Source organism: Siniperca chuatsi, linkage group LG5 (genome assembly GCF_020085105.1).
Source record: "Siniperca chuatsi isolate FFG_IHB_CAS linkage group LG5, ASM2008510v1, whole genome shotgun sequence".
Lineage (NCBI taxonomy): Eukaryota > Metazoa > Chordata > Actinopteri > Centrarchiformes > Sinipercidae > Siniperca > Siniperca chuatsi.
In genome coordinates, this window is record NC_058046.1 from 31,365,173 (window position 1) to 31,382,982 (window position 17,810).

The following is a 17,810-nucleotide window of genomic DNA, read 5'->3' on the forward strand; positions in this document are numbered from 1 at the left end:
GGGGGGTAGGATCAAGCCCAGGTTTTTTTTAGGACTGGTTGGACACAAGCAGTTTTAAAGTAATCTGGTACACAGCCAGTAGACAGCGAGCTGTTCAAAATAGTTAGCAAATGGGGCGTAATACAATCCATAACTTATAATAAGAACCTAGTTGGGATTTTGTCCAGAGGGCTGAAGGATAATTTCATAAGAGACATGATGTCTGCGAGTTATAATGGCAAGAACAAACGGACTGCATGATTGTATAACATACACAGGACTCTCTGATATAACATATGACTCTTTTGTGTACCAGGCACATAACTGTTTGGCGACAATCTGTATATGATTGTTTGGACTGCGTGATGAGAACAGTTCATTGATAATGATGATATGGAACTATGAAACATGCTATTGACTGTTATGTCCAGACTTCAGGGACACTCTTCTCCCCAGGCTGAGGAGCCTGACCCTGAAGACTGGATAAATAACTGATGCTCCTTTCCCTCTGTACTCATTCAGAGCAGATTATATCTACAGAATACCTACATAAAGACAAGTGGTTGTCTTGAGTGTTTCTTTATTCTGCAGAATTGCCACTACAATTTGGCATTGTCAGCGTTTTCACTCGTGTGAGAGGACTTGGGCGCTTGGAGCTGCAGGTTAAGACCGTGCACGGCTAGAGTCTGGGACTCTGTACCTCATCCTCCCTGGCAAGGAAGGTGGAGATGTGGGGGCGTGCTGCCCTGAGTGTCCGAGGCTCGCTCACCGCTGTGATCCAGTAAACCTAGTGGCTGTGGCAGCACTCTCCTTCTGGTGAGTTTATTCAACGGGGGCCAGGGGTATACCGATTCTCGCTATCGTGAGGGGTGTGTGTGACAGATGTGTCAGCAAGGGGGGGGAGTGTGTGAGTACAAAGTGTTTAAACAGTGATACTGGTGAAAATATTGATGTGTGTGAGTGTATTAACGGATGCATGAAAGAGTGAATGTGTGAAGGAAAAACATAAAATAAAATAAATAAATAAAAACTGAGTAAGTAAAAGCTGGGAATGCCAAACAGATAATCTGAGAAGGCAATAAAACAGCCCGCTCTTAGAGACATTGAAGGGTTAATTTTATTTTTTTTCCTCTCTTAAGTGAGTCTGTAAACTATCTAGCTGTCCACTAGCAGCCAGCTTCAAAGTCCTTTTTTCTCCTCTTAAGAGTGGCAGAAGCGCTCCTAAGAATACAGCCAAAATATTAAAGAGCACAACGAGACTATTTAAAACATCAAACAAAGTTATTGTAGTTGGGGAATCGGGGTTAAAGAATAAATATGGGTTCTAACAATAGCAAAACTTCTGAGAATGAAAAATCAAATCTGCTATCTCCCACGTTGAAATCCCCTAATTTAAACTACATGATTACCAATTATGGTAAGCACAGCATTGACCAGCTGGACATCTGGGTAAAAGAATTTGGGTTTCCAACTGGCAGCTTCTCTCGCACTTGTTTCAAATGTGGCAAAATGGGACATTGGGCAAAGGATTGCCCCGAGAATCACGGTCAGGCTGACTGACTAGACAGAGTGTCGACGCCAGGTCGGGAAGGGGCTGGCTTGAACACTGAACTAGAGCCGACAGAGCATTCTTCACATCAGTTAAGTAAGAGCACCCACACTGACACAACAGAGCATGTGAACACACGACACACAGACAAATGCTTGCATGGGACACACACGGATATACACACTCCTGTGCCTCACAAGCATGTGACACAGCCACACACACAGACATTGATAAGTGAGGCTATCTCTTACCTTGAGCACACACAAGCCACTGATGACAAAGCCCCAGCAGAGATATACATCGAATATACACATGATGCATACAAACGCATGCCTGAACACACAATCAATGTTGCTAGAAAAGACATTGTTTATTTTTGTGGATTCTGGTGCTAATGATTCTGTCATCAGAGAGTCAGAGTTTGCAATCCTTCTAAAAATGAGTGGCAGATTTGTGAGGACTGTAAGGGTTTCAGGAACACCCCTGGTGGAAAGGTACACCACACCATTGTCATGCAGTGAAGAAATTGAGAAACACTTTTAACATTCATCTTTTATATCTAAACGATGCCCGATCAACATTATCGGAAAAGATAAGGATGATAAGATTAGGAATTATCCTGATTTCCGCTCCCGAAGGCATCGTTGTAGCCAGAATTTCTGACACTGCATCACAGTGTGTGAAACACAGTAGCAGGGAGCTAATGTACGCTTATCAATGGAAGCTGCCTCACACAGCTCCTGGCTCTGTAAATAACACTCTGATCACCAAGGTCAAAGCTCTCTTTCCAGACAACTATACACGAATAGACATCAAGGAACCACAAGAGTTACACTGCACATCACATGTACATCTTGGGTTTGATAAACGTGGGGACACAGGACACATGGTTCAGGCAAGACAAAGAGAGAAACACATTAAAGCTGACCTGGTTGTACTGGAATGATAAAAGACGCACTTTCTCAGTAGCTTTCAATGATCCATGTAAAGCTATGTTTCAAGTCGCTAACACATATCCTCATGTCCCCCTGGTCAAAGCAAAGCAGGATACATGGGAATGCTTGGGCACTTGGACCAGACGTTGTGAGGAAGCTGCTGGTTGGGTAAAGACATCAGACTCAGATGTGGATTTTCACAACCAACTTCAGGTATTCCGGAAAAGATTTTCAGCTATAGCAACCGGGGTAAGAAGCATTGAGCTCATTCCAGATTCAGAGTTTTTAATGGCCAGTTTGGTAACATCAGATGATGGAATAAGTCATGACAAAAACATTTATGTGAAAGACGTCTCAGAAATTCTCACAGAAAATGAGTTAAATCAGGTACCATCCTGCCTGTGGGCACAACACAAGTATGATGTAGGATTAATCAAAGATGCTGAGCCTGTAGTAATCACACCAAAATCTTCATACAGGCCATGTCAGAACCAATATCCTTTATCCTTTATGTATTAAAACCAGTGTTTGGTTCTGTTTTGAAAGCAGGAGTGATAATTCCATGTGCAAAATCTCCAGTCCGGACACCTATTTTCCCAGGCAATTCAGCTTATCCCAAAGCCAGAGACAAAGAAACAGGTAATGGCCCTCCTAGGAACGATGTCATACTGTAGATAATGGGTTGCAAATTATGCACAGATTGAAGGCCTCCTTGCAGATATTGCACATGGGAAAGGTCTTGCAGCGAAAGTCCACTGGACACCAGAAGCAGGGAAGGCTTTTGTGGACTTAAAGCACCCCTAACTCTTGGTCTCCCTGACAGTAACAGACCTTTCACACAGACTGTTGACGAGAGGGGTGGGTTCATGACTTTTGTACTACTACAAGAACATGGGGGGAGGCTGAGACCAGTGGGCTATTTTTCCAGCAAACTTGACTCTGTAGTAGCTGGGCTGCCAAATTGTCTAAGGGCTGTGGCTGCTGCAGAGAAAGCTGTTATAGCCTCACGTGACATTGTGGGTTATGTTGATCTAACACTGTTGGTTGCACATGTGGTCTCAATAATATTGCTTGAACAGAAAACATCACATCTCTCAACAGCCAGGTGGTTAAGATACAACACCATTTTGCTTGAAATGCCTAATATCACTGTTAAGAGATGTACAGTGCTTAACCCAGCAACTCTCCTCCCTACAGTGGCAGACAGTGAACCTCACAATTGTGTGATAACAGAGGCTTGCTCCCCTATACCAGATCTGCAGGAAACAGCTGTTTGTTGACGGTTCAGCATCACGAGATCCAGCAACTGGTAAAAATCTTGCAAGGTTTGCAGTAACAACATTGCATGAAACAATTTTGGCTAAACCACGCCCATCAAACTACTCAGCACAGGCAGCAGAGTTAGTTGTGTTGACAGAAGCATGTAAATGTGCTAATGACCAAACTGTGAACATTTTCACAGATAGCAGATACTGTATGTATGGGGGGTGGCGCATGACTTTGGAAAACTCTGGGCAAACAGAAACTTCCTTACATCTACAGGCAAACCCATTACACAACACACACTGGTTGCTGAACTCTTGGATGCTGTGCTGTTGCCTAAACAGATTGCCATTTGTAAATGTGAAGCACACACTAACAACCTTGATCCTATCTCACAGGGGAATGTCAGAGCGGATAAGGCAGCAAAATCTGCTGCCAAACAAACATCGACCACTCAATCGGTTCCATTAACTAATGAACCTCTGACACCTACAACTGATTTGCAGGAACTGCAAACAAGAGCAACGGCAGAGGAAAAAGCAGTGTGGCAAAAGGCAGGCTGCACTATCACAGACAGTGTGGTATGGACCAAATGGCAAACCATGCTTACTGAAGTATCTGTTCCATTATTATGCTGTGTTGACCCATGGGCGGGACCATGGTGCTGGAGCTGAACAGATGCTGGTTCGCAAAGGGATTTAAAACTTCTCTCAAAAAATTTGTCAAAAATGCATTGTCTGTGCAACCAATAATGTGGGGAGAAGTATTCAAATCCCACAAGTGGCCCATGTGCCTCCTGAGAGACCCTTTTAAAATCCTATTTGGCAGACCGTTAAACACTGGTATTGGGCCAGTAAAATGACAACTGCTGCTTGCTGTCATCATCGTCTTGTCATCAGTCTCACTAATGGAAACATTCGAATCACAATTAACCCTAGAAGAAGGAGGGGTCAAAAGGGAGGTGGCATCGATTTTCCCCAACATCCCAGCTCAGCTGGAAGACAGCGCATGGTATGCAACTATACTGACTACTGCCAGAAAAGTGAATAACCAGAGCTATGTAACATCGGCATCACTGACTACGACGGCACCACAGCAAGGTTTTGGAACATGAGCCAAATAACCCAGCCAGGGATTCACCAGCCCATCATGACTACCAATCCAGTATCCCAGACCAGCATTGATGGGTTCACTAGACGGTGCTATACATCTAGAGACCACTTCCTGGAGACCTCAGCCATACATCACTCAGCTGAATCTGACTGACACCACAAGCTTACACCACAGAGGAAGTGACAGTCCCATCGTACTGATGCCTACAGAGGATGGATTTGGATCCCTAACAGAGCACATGTGGAGCACGGCGATCCATTACGAGAGTGTCACCAGGGGAGAAAGGAATCAGTGGCATCCTCCCCTGGTGGGGGACTGTGAATACTGCACACAAGATAGATCACCTTAGATCTTAGATCTAAGGCCTTAGGCCATAGATCTTGAGAACTTGATGGCCCTGGTATACTGTAGGTAGGGTTTTCCACTCTCACTCCTACCATGCAGGGGATCAAAAACATGGCCCTGTAGAACAGGATGTCTTTGGACTTGATGCTGGTTAGTCAAGGAGGCAGAGTAACAGCCGAAAAATTGCTCAAAGAATCCCTGAGCGGGTGATCCACATCTAAAAAGGCAGGACTGGGGGTACCGGATCTTAATAACTCCACCTTTCCAGCAAAGTGCAAAAGAAACTTTTCATAATCAGCATCACAATCAGCAGGGACACAGGTAGTTAAAAGAATCAACCAAATCGTTGCTGATTGAGATGCTGTGGCATGACCTTAAAAAGGCAGTGCATGCTCGAAAACCCTCCAATGTGGCTGAATTACAACAATTCTGCAAAGATGAGTGGGCCAAAATTCCTCCACAGCGCTGTAAAAGACACATTGCAAGTTATCGCAAACACTTGATTGCAGTTGTTGCTGCTAATGGTGGCCCAACCAGTTATTAGGTTTAGGGGGCAATCACTTTTTCACATGGATTTTGTTTTCCCTTAATAATAACATCCTTCATTTAAAAACTGCATCTTGTGTTATGTTTGACTAATATTTAAATTAGTTTGATGATCTGAAACATTTAAGTGGGACAAACATGCAAAAAAATAAGAAATCAGGAAGGGGGCAAACACTTTTGCATACCACTGTAGCTGAAATGGCTTCATGCTCCTGGGCGCCAGTGATGATGGAGCCGAGCCATGGAAGAGTGGGATCATTGTCCAGTACTGGAGTGGAGAAGTCAGGGGCGTGAGATGGAATGGTTGCATTTCGGTTGCCGACAAGCAATACTTTTCTTCAGCTTTGAGACGGCCAGGTGGCAAGATCCACACTCAGCCATCACACTTGCAGTTAGTCCATAAAAGTGCTGAAAGCTTAAAATCATTAAAAAAGCGAACGTCTAGCCTAGCCACCGGGCTAACAACAAACATAGCTGGGCTAGCAGCAATGGAGGCAGTCTGGTAAACCACGTTTTACCATGTTAAAATAACATGGTATAACAATTGCCAGGAAAAAAGTGTAGCATAGAAACGTGGCTTAAAAACTAGATAAAATGTCAGTTTATGGTGGTTTAAGACGAAGCCTCTGGCAGCCACACACAACATCGACGCATGCACGTCACACAGTTCCCCAATATTCAGCAATCACCCATGAGTTCATTTTCAAGAAAGTCTGTCGTCAAATTAATAAATCTGCTGCTCTTGGTAACTTATACCAGTGTCACAAATTCAAGTTTATTATAATGACTTTGAAACATCAAATCCATTAGGGTCAAAACAAGGCATTCCTAAGCTTGGATGTTTATATTTTACACTTTGCAATTTACCACCATGTCTAAATGTATCCCTGATGAATATCCATCTCATTTCTTTGTTACATTCCAAAGATGCGAATAAACATGGCATTGACAAAATATTTATTCCATTTGTAGAAGACATAAAGGTACTAGAGCAAAATGGAATGAAGGTATCATTTGCTGAACAACCTCTCTATGGCACCATTGCACAAGTAACAGGTGACAATTTAGGTCTGAATTAAATTCTTGGTTATGTAGAATCTTTCACTGCAAATTACTACTGCAGAAAGTGTTTTATTGACAAAGTATCCGCTCAAACAGTGTTTAGCGAAAATGATGACGTGTGACGTCACGCACCAACGAGGAGCATTACAGTTATCTTGTCAAGAATCCGAGGGAAAATTCTTGTTTTGGGATCAAATGCAATAGTATACTCAATTCCTTGTCATACTTCAATGTATCAGATTACTTTGTGTTCGACATCATGCATGATATCTTAGAAGGCGTAGCACAGTATGAAATGAAGTTGTTGTGTGAATACTTGAATCAGAACTTTATTTCTAATGAAAACATACAACATGTATATGCATTCAACTATGGCTTCATGGATAAAAAGAATCGTCCAACTCGCATGTTTTGTACTGGCAGTAGTATTGGGCTTAATATTATGCTTTATTTGGAAACTCCCACTAATCTTCTGTGATATAGTCCCAGAAGGTGACAATCACTGGCATTTGTTGTTACTTTTGTTGCATATCTTTAACATTATATTTTCACCATGTATTACAGAGGGAATGACTGTATTTTTAAAACATCTTATTGAAGAGTATGACAGGTTATTTACAGATTTGTATCCTCAAAATAATTTGATCCCAAAACATCCCTTCATGATCCATTATCCTGAGTGTATACGCCAAATTGGTCCTTTATTACATGTTTGGAGTAAGAGATATGAAGCCAAACACAAAGTCCAGCATAAAAAACTTCAAGAACATAACTAAGTCCCTTGCGAAGAATCAACAAATAGCTGTTGCCTATTATTGGGAATCATTGTCTACCAAGGTATTGAGTCAAATTGAAAATACTTACTGGTGTTGAAAATAGTGATTTGATTTCAGAGCATTAAACATAAAGGTATTGAATATAACATGGATCTTGTTTGCACGGATTTTGTTCATGAGATGCCAGTATTCAATAAGATTGTTTGCATATTTCTGAGAAATGTGTATTTTTTGGTATCAGAAATGGAGACTACATTTGTAGAGCATTTTCATGCTTTTCATGTTGTTGACAACATGCACAATGTTTCAGTTGTTACACCTCATGACTTGAGATAATTTAAGCCCTTTGATGTCCAAATGTCTTATGGTGCAGACTCATTTTTCTTTTTTGTGCCAGACAGCTGCATTGTATAGGGTAAGCAACAGTTATGAGCTACTTCATGTTTTGGGTAGTATTGTATAAGGTCATTGTGCAGGGTTTTTTGAGTGCCCTATTCCTTGTCAAATTTAATGTGAAGCCCTTGTTAAAATAATATATTTTTTAATTTTTTTTAATAGCAGTACTTTTTCGAGTGATTATTGGACATGGGTGGTGGGATGGTTACACTAACATTGTACATTTTAACTCTAATAGTGTTAATCACTGTGGACCATGTACCCTGTATCAGTAGCATACGCAACACTAGTTAAGTGTCAATTTTACACCACCAAGTGTTAACTGATCACTGGAACAGTGTTACCAGTTACTCTGTGAGTGTCTCTAATGAGTGAACTTTGAACACCGACTTAGTGTTATTGTCATGGTGTTAATCTACACTATAAGTGTTTGTTAAGTCATAGTGTTTATAACGTTAACTCATTCAAAAGTGTTAATTGTCCCATATAAACTCTGGGTGAGTGTTCGTTTCAACTCGGAGGGTGTAAAATTTGCAATTTCAAATTTACAGTGTGGTCTTCATCAAGTGAAACCCGGACTTGTGAAACATTAAGACTAAAGGAATAAAGAAAACGACTTTGCCATGCAGAATCAAATGTATTAATCAATGTGTTACATTAAGTAACAATATAAGAAGAGTGTGGAACTTGATGTTGTTATGCCGATGCCACAAAGAGAAATAGACTCTGTCAACAATAACTGTTTTTTATGTAAAGAAATTAATATGATGTCATACAAAGTATGGATCACCATTTTCCGTATTAACAAAACTATTTTTTCAGGACTTCCATAGTAATTTGGAACATCATGTGTGATAATTTGGGATATAGTTTCAGTAGTGTAAGTCCTTGCTTGCCACTGATGACATATTGCCAAGAATATTTTCTACTGATCTCTTGTTGTCTTAACCTTAATGTTAACTGAACATGCCTAAGGTTACTGAATGGTACATATTTGCCTGTTATGATGTGCTAAATAGCTAATGTAACAGGAAATGTGAATATGTATGTACACAATAAATAATTTATCATGGCTGGTAATAAGAGAAGTGAAATGCTGAATTCCGCAGCCCTCAGAGCACACGTGTGTGTCTCCTGACCCCCCTCCTAAACACGGTGTGTCGTCATAATAGCAGATATCGTAACATATATTAGGCCTACCATGTATGACATTTAATTAACACTGTCTGTTCATTCCTTAGTGATAAGTCATCATGGACAATATTCCGTTATTCATAAAAGTGTGTGGTGCCTTCTAACAACTGATAAGACAAGATAAGATTTAACATGGAAGAATTCAACTTAAAACTTTATTACTCCATCAGAAAGAATTATGATTAGATATGGTGGGAGTCTTCACTGCAAGTTGCAGAGAAGCTAGGTTCAGCCCGTAGTGCGCCTGAGGCCATCTATCCAAGCTATTGCGATACTTGGACTGCATGTGGAGGACCAGGCTGAATCCCTGCTCAACGAGGAAAGCATGAAGAAAAAGCCTGGTCTTCTCCCAGAGACCCGGGTAATGCTAGGCATATTTGACCCACATGCTGCCACAGCCAGAGGTGCGTAAAATAGCCTGGGCCTTGTCATCGCACTGGATGTCAACAAGATGCTCCTGGATGGCAGGCTCACATTCAGTCATGTCCGCCTGAAAGGGTTGCACCACCCAGACATGAACATTGAGATTCAGGAGGTCCCTGACGTGGATCTGTATATCGGCCATGACCATCCTCAGGCGCAATGAGGATGCACCTGCAACGAGTAGCCTATAACGAGTAAATTGTTCTTGGTGTAGATTTTTAGATGATCCAATTTTGAACTTTTTATTTTATTGCTAATTATTATACTAATAAATGCTTCTTTATATTTATAACGCATGTATAGGCTTATATTTTCAGACAAGACAATATAGCCTAGCTTTGGGCATTAAATAGGGAAGAATTAATTTAGCAGATTTTTGAATGGAGTTTGGTCTGACATTGTTTTGTGCAAATTAAACCTGATAAATGTCCCATGTTTAGGGATTTCACATTTACTTTTATTCATAGACTATTAAAGTTGTTTAATGAAGACTTTAAAGTTCACGACTAGACAAAACCATTTTATAATGTTGCAGAGAAAAGTTGTCTCATCTCAACTGTAATCAAGCCGACTGATGGCATTTCCATGACTCAGCTTGTCAGGTGGCCATGCGTGTTGCACCCACGGGTGTTACGGGTGTTACGGGTATTTAATATCAGAATTTGATCCATTCGGTCCAATAACATTTGGAAAGTCTAGAAGAGCTGCACGATTAAATCATTTTATTCCCATTCAAGTTAATGGATGTCTAAACCAGAAGTTAGCTGGCTTGCGCATCCCTGAGCTCACCAGGGGGAGGCAGGTTTAAAGAAAACGCTGGTGTGCTTGCTCCTGTGGGGCCGCACGGAAGATCTGGGTAATTTTATACAGGAAAGTCGAACTTTTTTGGCTTCATGCGCCACTAAGCAGCTTTCATAGGAATGAACAGAGCCCCGCCTCCAATGCTGTATCCAGTTCTCTTTATGCATCATGAAGGGGGCTTCTGTCACTCCCTGTTGTCGCTGATGCTGGCTGTGATGACAGATTAGAGAATAAGAATAAATCAGAGGTATGAAATGGCTATTTAACTAGTTAGTTAAACCAGCAGCAAGTCGAGAGTCAATTTTGCTCACCTGCCTCCCTGCCAAGACTCACTCATCCCCCACATCCAGCGGGTGAACTATAGAGTGGCCTGTTTCAGGCGGCTGAGTTGGCCTCTTCTGGAGGCCTAAACCATATGATGAGGGTCAGGGTTGGAGAAGAAAGAGGGAGGGATTTTGGAGACTGTCTGGTCTTGTTGACCAATTCTGCCCCCATCTCTCATTGACCTGTTGGCTCCCGGTGTCGTCAGTGAGGATGATAAGGGAGAAGAGGATGAGGTGGAGATAGATGATGAGATGGACAACGATGATGATCAGTGAAAGAGTTTTTATGAGTTTTGCTTTCAATTAGCTAGCATTATCAGATTGCCATCTCGGTCAGTTAGAGTGATTTCCATCCAGTTAATAACCTTGCAACTGATATAAGACAATAAACTTTCATTTGGCTATTGCAGGAAACTATTGCAAAACAAAATAGCAAAATGTATATTGTTATGAGCCTAAAATTTGTTATTTGCCTATTTTTCACCAGTAAAGAGTGGTTGTATCATGTTGATGACCTTTCCACTTGATTCCTGGTGTCCAAATTTTAAGTGGGTTAATTTATCTTTTTATGTTGTCTAGTCGCGGGAGTTCAAGATGGCTGCCAAATGAACCCCATGGGCCATTAGTTGACCTTGGCAATATGGACAATTCTTAACTAGACACCATTAGGGTCCTTAAAAAACAAAAAAAATTAACAGATCTATAAAGCAATAGTAAATCACATATAGGCTATTTATTTGTTACAACTTACAAACCGTTTATGAAGGTTGCCTTATAAGAAATTGGTACAGAATTAACTCAGTCTACATGGCTAGATACCAGTAGAAATAAAATTATGTTTTGTGTTTTGGGAGAACTGACCATTTAAAGGGCTATAATTCCCCAAAATACCATGATAACCCCTCTGATGCTGCATAGTTGCACAGGAATATAATTCATTGGAGATGGGATTGATATTTATGTCAACAAAATGCTGCAAGAGCAAAATTGTATGTTATATAGATCATCGTCCTGATGGGTAAGTGCAGGTGGCAAATATGGAAATGGACAATGACATATTCCATCCCTTTGTTCAATCTGTGAGTGTAGCCCTGCAGTCACAACAGAAATGGTTCTCATGTCGGAACGCATTACAGTAATGCCTCTGTTAATACAAGCAGGTCAATGTTGCTTTCCTCTTTAGCTCTGTGTTGCTGGCTTGAATTTTGTTTTAAGCATCTGATCAATCAGCGCCTAAAACACTACTAAGATAAAAGTACTTTCACTTTCATGAATTTTGCTATTATCCCTCTTATGTCACTTTGCTACTCTGTTTTCTTTCAGGAATTTATATTAACTCTGGCTCTTTGCGAGGGTTCTAGATAAAGGTCTTTGCCCTCGTGCCTGCTGGTATATAAATGGCATCAAGTTTGGAGGTCTGTTTGCTCCTGAGTTGTGAGCGAACTCCTGGCTGCTGTGCATTTTCCTGAATGGATGATGGAGGAGGAGGAAGAGGAGGAGGAGGAGGAGAAAGAATTTGTTTTTCACCAGACCAGGTCTATTTTACCTACAGTAAAATACTTTCTGTGTGTGCGTGTGTTTGTGTGTGCACACCCACAAATAAACACTAACTTGCACAACAGTGAGTTTTACATATGTGCATGTGCATAGTATTTGGTATTAGGAGAAAGCACAAGAACAGCTTAATTTCTCGTTGGTTTGTAAAGAGGAGTTTTAGTGTGTTGGTGTTGAAAAACACAGAGCATGTGTGATGCAAAGAGTGCAGTTGCCTAGAACAGTAGCTTTGCAGTAGCCTGCACTTCTGCTTTGCAGTAGCCGCACTTCTGCTTTCAGCAACCTGCTTTGTGTACCTGCCACTGGCTAGCTCTTCAACTAAGCCAAGTGCGTAAGACTCCCCCTGCCAGTACATAGCCTCTCCAACACCAAGACTGAGTCAGTCACCTCTCTATATATATAGATATAATGAATATATTGACCTCCTGCTAACATTTTCTCAATGACAATGCCAACACGCTGATGTTTAGCAGGCTTAATGGTTACCATGTTCACCATCTTAGATTGGCGTGTTAGCATACTAATTAACATTTGCTAATTAGCACTAAACACAAAGTACAGTTGAGACTGATGGGAATGACATTAGATTTGCAAGTATTTGGTCATGAACCAAAGTATTGGACAATCTTAAATGTTGCCCTGATGATGGCACTAGAAAAGTTAAGGAATCCCCAAAGTTATTTCAGTGTATCCTGTCCGGTGGACATGAATTTCTGTTCCAACGACTGTGGCTCAGGTGGTAGAGTGGCTTGTCTTCTAATCAGAGAGTTGGTTTGATTCCCTCCCTCAGTCCAGTCGAATTGTCATGGTTGAAATGTTGAGAGAATCCCAGTGAAAATGTGTGCAGTTGATGTATTGTTTCCCTGGTTTGGAGCAGTGGGTCGAACTACCACTAGAGGTTCAACTCTTAGGTTGGGTATGTTAATTCATCTCAAATTTATCTGGTCCGAAAAATGAAGGACTGGGCCTTCAGTATTACTCAAACTGGCAAATTTTGCAAAGTGTTACTTCTTTGTGTTTAAACATTGACCTCATTGTTGTGGTACAATGCAACATACAATTGTAACATTTTCAGTGGCGTTAACCTTCACTTTTGATGATGATTAAATGAGTGATTTAGATAGCTAGGTTTAAATTTAATTTGATTTGTTTAAAAGCTGTAGAGTTGTGAAGTGGGAGGGGCCACTGGTTCCAGAAGTGTTTTCTGTATTCCCATTTAATATTTTGATTTTATTTTTACCCACAGTACTCTACAGGTTTGTTTGTTTATTGATTATTTAACAGGGACAATGCACAATACATGTATTGTACCAGATATAGCTAAAAGCAAATTTTCATCTGTAGTCCCTGGACGGTGGCCTGTACAGGTTTATGTTATGACCATCAGTTTTAATTATTTCAACTTCGTCATTTTGGCATGGCTCTAAATGCTACAATACCCATCAGCCTCAGCCACCAGTGACATGGAGAAGAAGCCAGTCAAAGGTGCAAATCAGAGTGGTAGCAAATTCAAAATGCTTCTTCATTGAAATCTTGAACAAAACACTGCGTCATAATCGCTGAATTCATCCAAAATTTACCCCAAATTTAAAACTATATTTATTTAAGCTGCAAATTGTGTTGTCAGTTTTCTCAACACTGTCATCTTAGCTTACTCCTGCTGTTAGTGGCACACGTGAATCTTGCCTGAAATGTACATTGGGAGCCGTAGATAACTTGTCTAATGTCCTTTGACTTTTTATCAGAGAACCAGATTTTTTCCAATGTAGTTGTTCATCTTTTGTACTGATGATTTAAGCGGAAGAGGTATAATGCCATCAAGTTCTCAAGCATTTGTGGAGACTCTGACCTTAGCAGGAGCTTGAAATATTAGCTGCGTTCACATGTCTCTGAATATTAATCATGTCCAATAATGAAACAGCACACTGTCCCAGAGGAATTACAATTATGGATAACCAGTAAACAGATTATTTTGGTTGCAACAAAGCTGGGCAATATTGTCTTCATTTGTCAACAGAGAAGAAGAAAGATGGTTTTATTGAATGTATTTATTGAATCAAATGTAAAATCAGGTGCAGATGTGGTGGCCAGTATCTCCTTCGAGCTTCACTTCATTTTTGTTTTAATTTGTTATTTTTTACATATTTTTTATAATTTATATATTTATTATATATAATTTCAACTTTATTACTGAAGCACGTATTATCTATGGAAGCCGAAATACAAAAAACCAAGGATAGGATTAAGTGCAGCAGACCTTGAGCCAATCATTGCATCTTAGATCTTCTGACCACCCAGCCAGTCCAGCCGGACCAAATGTCACTGCAAGCTATACGATCACCCCAGAAGGTGCGGAAAGAGAGCCAGGCTACGGGCTCAGCTAACCCAGCGTGGACCTAAGGCTATAGCAGTACCAAGCCTACTTCTGGCTAATGTCCAGTTGCAGGAAAATAATGGATGAAATAAGACTCAGGCTAACTCAGCAATGGAAAATCAGACACATCTAATCTGACCAGTAATGACATTCAATTAACTTCAATTTATTTATATAGCGCCAATTCATAACAGTTAAAGTTATCTCATTGCACTTTTCCTATAGAGCAGGTCTAGACCCTACTCTGTATAATATTATTTACAGAGACCCAACAATTCCCAACAAGAGCAAGCACTTGACGACAGTGGCAAGGAAAAACTTCCTTTTAAGAGGCAGAAACCTTGAGCAAAACCAGACTCAGGGTGGGCAACCATCTGCCGCTACCGGTTGGGTTGAGAGAGAAAAAGGGAGAGAGAGCAGGAGGAAAGAGAGCATACAGTAGCACACTGCAAATTCCATATATAATTTTTAAATAATAATAATGTAATGGTAGTGGAAATAATTTATTGTTAATAAAATAATAATAATGATAGGAATAATAATGAAAATAATAATGAGACTAATAATAATAATTGTTGTAGAGGTTGTCGAGCAGGAACATGAGGGCAGTAGGAGGCCCGCAATCATAGATCTAGACAGCACCAGACAGAAATATCTGCTGAAAGTGACAGAAGGAGAGAGGAGAGAGATGAGAAAGCACAAAACTATGGGAGAGAGAAGATGTTGAGTTAGTAACATGCATTAATGGGATAAGAATGCATACAGATGGAAAAGGAGAGGAGGAAAGAGGAGAGCGAGGCATCATGGGATGTCTCTCTGCAGTCTAGCCCTAGAGCAGCATAACTAAGGGGTGGTTCAGGACTCACCTGAGCCAGCCCTAACTATAAGCTTTATCAAAGAGGAAAGTCTTTAGCCTACTCTTAAATGTCTACCTCCCGAACCCAAACTGGGACCTGACTCCACAGGACAGGAGCTTGATAGCTGAAGTCTCTGGCTCCCATTCTACTTTTGGAGAACCACAAGTAACCCTGCATTCTGGCAGTGCAGTGTTCTAGTGGGGTAATAAGGTACTATGAGCTCTTTAAGATACGATGGTGCCTGACCATTAAGAGCTTTGTAAGTGAGGAAAAGGATTTTAAATTCTATTCAGGATTTTACAGGGAGCCAGTGCAGAGAAGCTAATATTGGAGAAATATTATCTCTTTTCCTAGTTCTTGTAAGTACACTGCCACCGCATTCTGGATCAAGAGTGGTGAGTCTTAAGGGACTTATTCGGGCAGCCTGATAATAAGGAATTACAACAGTCCAGCCTAGAAGTAACAAATGCATGCACTAGTTTTTCAGCATAATTTTGAAACAGGAAGTGCCTGATTTTTGCAATGTTACATAGGTGAAAGAAGGCAGTCCTTGAAGTTTGTTTCATGTGGGATTTAAAGGATACATTCTGATAAAAGATAACTCTGAGGTTCCTTATGGTGGTGCAGGAGGCCAGGGCAATGCCATCTAGAGTAACTATATCTTTAGATAATGAGTTTCGAAGGTGTTTGGGGCCAAGTACACAAACTTCAGTTTTGTCTGAGCTTAAAATCAGAAAATTTCAGGTTGCAGGCATCCAGGTTTTTATGTCCTTAAGGCATGCTGGGAGTTTAGCTAACTGATTAGTTTCATCTGGCTTGATCAATAGATATACTTGGGTATCATCCACATAGCAATGAACGTTTATGGCGTGTTTCCTAATAATATTACCTAAAGGACGCATATATAAGGTGAATAGAATTGGTCCAAGCTCAGACCCTTGCAGAACTCTGTGACTAACTTTGGCGTGCATGGAGGATTCATTATTAACATGTACAAACTGAGATCCATGTGATCTGATAGATTGGATTTAAACCAGCTTAGTGCAGTTCCTTTAATGCCAATTAAATGTTCCAGTCTCTGTAATAGGATGTGATTGTCAAGACAAATACGGAGACAAGTCCATTGTCTGATGCAATTAGAATGACATTTGTAATTTTCACCAGTGCTGTCTCTGCTATGCTATGTGCTATGATGCACTCTAAATCCTGACTGAAAATCCTCAGATAAACTATTTTTATGTAAGGCAAGGCAAGGTATGTTTATTTGTATAGCACATTTCAACAAGACAATTCAAAGTGCTTTACATAAAACATAAAAGCAACATAGGGCAATATAAAAAGACATTTAAATACATTTAAAATTAGTTAAATAAAAAATAAAAAGAAAAGATAAAACAGGAGAGTCAAAGTTAGTTACTTTTCGATGATTTTACCTAAATGAGGTTTGATATGGGCCTATAATTGTTAATTAGTGATGTGTCTAGATTGTTCTTATTTAAGAGTGGCTTGATGACTGCAGTTTTCAGGGCCTGTGGGAAGACACCTGAGAGAAGAGACATGGTGACAAGAATATCAAGACAGCAGGAGGAGGATTTAAGATGTTGTATAATGTCATTTTTTTATGGTAAACAGGATAAAATTGTGTCATGCTATTTGAATTGATTTTTATTGGACACAGGGACAACACATATCCTGTACCTGATATGGAGGCACTGACTGCCTGTCTAATTTTCTGAATTCTGTCAGTGAAATTAATTGCAGGCTCTGTTAGATAGAAGTTCAGAGGCTACTGACACAGGAGGGTTTGGTAGCCTGTTGAAAGTAGCAAACAAGGCATGTGCATTATTATTGTTTTTGGCAATGATGTCAACAGAGAAGAATGACCACCTTGCATTTCTTAGTCTCTCTTTATAGATGTCATAATGAACAATCTCCAGAGATTTGTTTTTCGCCAGTGTCATAAAGCTGAGACTCTCGAGAGTCACCACAACCTTAGAAATGTTCAGAACCTTGGAGATAATTAAGTCCAGAGTGTGCCCCTTGTTGTGTGTGGGACTCGTCAGATGCTGAGTCAGTCCATAGTTATCAAGAACACAACACAGTTCTTTAGTCCCCCTGCCCTAGAGGTTGTCAACATGGATGTTAAAATCATCAACAATGACTACATAGTCAAAGTCAATACAGATTAGAGACAGTAGTTCAGTAAAGTCATCAAAAAAGTTTGCACTGTATTTAGGTGACCTGTAGATATTTAGAAATATAGCTCAAGAAGAGAGAATTCAGCTGAAGAGCCAAATATTCAAAAGAAGCAATATTGTCA

At 40.4% G+C, this 17,810-nt stretch overlaps 1 protein-coding gene and 1 long non-coding RNA gene across 3 annotated transcripts in view; one reads left to right on the forward strand and one right to left on the reverse strand.

The window, feature by feature from the left end:
• Nucleotides 1-17,810, reverse strand: part of LOC122875935 (whirlin-like) — a 137,340-nt gene that overhangs the window by 112,398 nt on the left and 7,132 nt on the right. The window lies entirely within an intron of this gene.
• On the forward strand, nt 483-5,538 carry LOC122875940. Its single transcript, XR_006377965.1, has 3 exons — nt 483-3,102; nt 3,661-3,772; nt 4,125-5,538. It is a non-coding gene; the product is annotated as an uncharacterized LOC122875940 (long non-coding RNA).